The sequence below is a fragment of the Chiloscyllium plagiosum genome, chromosome 16, assembly GCF_004010195.1.
Source record: "Chiloscyllium plagiosum isolate BGI_BamShark_2017 chromosome 16, ASM401019v2, whole genome shotgun sequence".
Taxonomy (NCBI): Eukaryota; Metazoa; Chordata; class Chondrichthyes; order Orectolobiformes; family Hemiscylliidae; genus Chiloscyllium; species Chiloscyllium plagiosum.
In genome coordinates, this window is record NC_057725.1 from 45,452,168 (window position 1) to 45,456,324 (window position 4,157).

General features: G+C 48.2%; 1 protein-coding gene across 1 annotated transcript in view; it reads left to right on the forward strand.

Moving 5' to 3' along the window:
* The first annotated feature begins 242 nt into the window (after positions 1-242).
* LOC122558051 overlaps positions 243-4,157 on the forward strand; it is a 47,063-nt gene continuing 43,148 nt past the window's right edge. The window contains exon 1 of the mRNA XM_043706377.1: positions 243-414. The gene's annotated coding sequence lies outside the window, so the exon portion shown is untranslated. The remainder of the gene's footprint in view (positions 415-4,157) is intronic.

A 4,157-nucleotide genomic window follows, 5' to 3' on the forward strand; every position in this document is an offset into this window, starting at 1 on the left:
ACCAGGGAAGCTTGATGGAAGGATTCATTGCAAGAGTTTACAAGATTAGTGATGTTCTGACGTGCCTTCCAGTGATGTAGAGTTTTCCGAGCGGGGGTGGTGGCGAGTTGGCGTTTGAGGATTACCCCAATTTGGCTCCTTAATGATTGGCTGTGGCAGCCAATCTGCAGGGAGGTTCCTCTCTCGGGATTTCGTCAATTACGTCTTAAAATTATCTTGCAAACTGTATCCAGGATACACCGTACTCCCTGGGAAAGCCAGCCAATGACAGCAGGGCGGCATCCGATTGCATAACCCAGGGAGATGAGGAGTCCGAGCTTTCAATAAGAGGCAGTCACCAGTCTCTCAGTAGGGCCGCTGGAAGGGAATGATGGATGGCTAACTGTGTTTTAACAGACTCCAGATCTCTACCAGGTAAGGCTGCTCCTTTATTTCGAGCCAGTTTCTGACTGTACTGCAGTATCTCCACAAAGCGTTAGAACGGGAAAATACAAGGTAAGACGGCGCACTTTTATATTTGTTTCTTTTTTCCGTGCAATGGGGACTTGAGGTGTGTTTTGGTAGCGGATTGCTGTCAATGTTGCTGGTGAAGAAGCCATTGAAATAATCAGTCTATCCCTGCTGCAAATAAATCCAGTGTTCTGGGTGACCCGCATGTACAGTACTGGCGGAGAGCAGGGATGATGAATCCCGAAGCAGCGCAAAAAAATCGAGGAAATGTCATTAATCCCCATGAACGGATAGAGCAGGGGACCTATGGTCAATCATTGTTTTAACCTGTGATACATGCCTTATACATTGGCATCAAATAATGATTATTACGTTAACCTCTAAGGTGTTCCTGGGCGGCTCGTTAAGTTTGCATGCCTCTGATTCCTAGTCATTTCCCAAGGCATTGATAAACTGTTAAGACACGCTGAATGTCCCGAGATGTTTGAAAGGTCCTGCCAAGTGAAAAATTCCCTCTTGCAACGCTCAGAGCATCAGAAAAAGATAGCAGGTGGGGGAGAAAAAACTCAACCTGCGCATTTCTAACTGAATGGCTTGTACTAAATCGCTGTCAGAATTCGAGAGCCTGAATGCCAGCTCTGGGTCTGACAGAGTGGGCACCTCTGCAGAATCACGAATGAGAGTGGGCGGTGATCAGAGTACCGCAGGGGGGGGGGGGGGGGGCACGCACCCCGGCCGGGGGCGGCTCCCTGCGGGGGAGCGAGCTGCTATTTGGAGCAACAATCACGGCCGCCCTCTGAAGTGCCCGGGGCTGTGCCTTCACCGGAGTAACCCAGCGGCTGAGATCTCCCGTCAGTAACTCTGGGCGCGATTTGGTTCACTTGGAGCCATCAATGTTCAGGTCCAAAATGTGGCTCTGCTGTGCTGTCTGCACCCCGTGGAAGTGGTTATGTTTTAATGGTGGCAATGCGATATATCGGAGAATCCCTGCAGTGTGGAGGCAGGCCATTCGGCCCATCGAGTCCATATCGACCATCGGAAGACCATCCCAGCCCCATCTCTGTAACCCTCTTTCCCCTGGCTAACTCACCCAGCCTGCACATCCCTTGGACACTATGGGTAATTTAGCGTGGCCAAAGCATCTAATCTGCACATCTTTTGGACTGTGGGATGAAACCCGACCACTCAGTGGAAACCCACACAGACGCAGCAAGAATGTGCAAACTCTGCACAGCCAGTCACCCGAAGCCACACCAGGTTCCTGACACTGTCAGGCAGCAGTGCGAACCACTGAGCCACTCTTTGCAAGGGATCCTGACCAGATGGGCCAATGGGTCGAGGAGTGGCAGATTGAGTTTAATTCAGATAAATGCTAGGCTGCATTTTGGGAAAGCCAGTCTTAGCAGGATTTATACACTTAATGGTAAGACCCTAGGGAGTATTGCTGAACAAAGAGATCTTGGAGTGCAGGTTCATAGCTCCTTGAAATTAGAGTCACAGGTTAGATATGATAGTGATGAAGGCTTTCCTTTATTGGTCAGAGTATTGAGTATAGGAGTTGGGAGGTCATGTTGCAGCTGTACAGGACATTGGTTAGGCCACTTTTGGAATATTGTGTGCAATTCTGGTCTCCTTCCTATCAGAAGGATGTTATGAAAGGGAGAGGCTGAACTGGCTGGGGCTATTTTCCCTGGAGCGTCAGAGGCTGAGGGGTGGCCTTATAGAGATTTATAGAATCATGAAGGCCATGGTTTGGATAAATAGACAAAGTCTTTTCCCTGGGGTGGGGGAGTCCAGAACTAGAGGGCATAGATTTAAGGTGAGAGGGGAAAGATATAAAAGAGACCTAAGGGGCAGCGTTTTCATGCAGAGGGTGGTACGTGTATGGAATGAGCTGCCAGAGGAAGTGCTGGTGGCTGGTACAATTGCAACATTTAAAAGGCATCTGGATGGATATACGAATAGGAAGGGTTTGGAGGGATATGGGCTGGGTGCTGGCAAGTGGGATTAGATGAGGTTGGGAATTCTGGTCAGCAAAGACAAGTTGGACTGAAGGGTCTGTTTCTATGACTCTATAACCCAGTGATAATTGAGGCTTGTGGGGTTTTGCTGGCGGTGTGTGCAAGCAGTGTATAGTTTTCCTTCAGTAGTGTCCTGTATTTTATTGTAATGCAGTAGTTAACCTTATACCATGGAAAATTCCAAAAAGACTGATCATCCCACACAACATAAAGGTGCAGCCCAAAAGCAGCTACTGCCCTGATGTAATGAGCATATTTGTGTGAGCTCCCCATGTGTGCTGAAGCTGGAAAGGAGTCTCTCAGAGCACCTAGCAGCACAGAATAGCATCAAGCCTGATGGATGTGATAGAGGAGACTGTGGCCCAGGAGTTTTGAAGGTGCAAAAGCACTATGTTCAGAACTCATTCTACTCAATGGAACGTAAGTATTGCTGTCGATCCACCAAGCTGGACCCCAGCAAAGGCTGCTGTCTAAGAAGACTGCTCTTCAACAGCAGAGCCATCACTGAAGTTTGTCAACTCCTAGAAACACGTTTGGAGTAACAGCAGTGGTTTTATCAATAGAAATATGCCCCAGGAAACAATTTGGCTTTGGAAAATTGAAACATTGTTCATAACAATTATCATTAAAAACTGTTTGTATTTTCTCCTATCCTCATTCTGTGGGTTGGGCACAGACTTTCATTGGATTGAGCCACAGTTATGTACACACTACTGCAGTGGTTTCACGTTGCCAGCTTATAGAGCAAGTAACTGTCAGCCATCCTACAGAAGGTAATCAACCTGTTTTGCCTTGGTACAAATACCCCTTCCATAGTGAACATGTCCTGGGCTGAGACTTGAACCGAGAGCTTTGGGTGCCTACACTGCACTACAACATATCTGTTAGCATGATTATCAATGTAATGATACCTCTGCTATAACACGTTTGTAGAAATGAAGTTCTTATGGACATGATGTGCTGCTGCAGAAGCAAGTTCAGGAGGGCTCTTGATAAACACTGGCAGTGCCCCTAGCATGTTTCATCTGCTCCAGAGATCACTATATGTTGATCAATCACTACTGGTTGATTTTGAAAGTATCAACACTACTTGGGCACAAGGCACTTCTGGCTACTGACAATGTTGTCTCTTTTAACACTAGATTGTCCATTTTTGTATCTTCACCAGCTTTTGCTTATACATAGTAACTCCAAAGATTGCAGATGGATGGGTGACAGTGAGGGGGACTGGGAGGAAGCAGCCAGTGCAGGGACCCCCTGCGGCCGTTCCCCTCAAGAACAAGTACACCGTTTTGGATACTTGTGGGGGGGGGACTTACCAGGGGTAAGCAATGGGGTTCAGGCCTCTAGCACGGAGCCTGTCCCCATTGCTCAGAAGGGAAGGGTGGAGAAGAGCAGAGCAATAGTTATTGGGGACTCCATAGTTCGGGGCACAGATAGACGGTTTTGTGGGGGGGAGAGAGGCTCACGTTTGGTATGTTGCCTCCCAGGTGCAAGGGTACGTGATGTCTCTGATCGTGTTTCCCGGGTCCTTAAGGAGGAGGGGGAGCAGCCCGAAGTCGTGGTCCACAATGGCACCAACGACATAGGTAGGAAGAGGGCTGAGGATGTTAGGCAGGCTTTCAGGGAGCTAGGTTGGAAGCTCAGAGTTGTAGTATCTGGAGTTGTTGTCTCTGGTTTGTTACC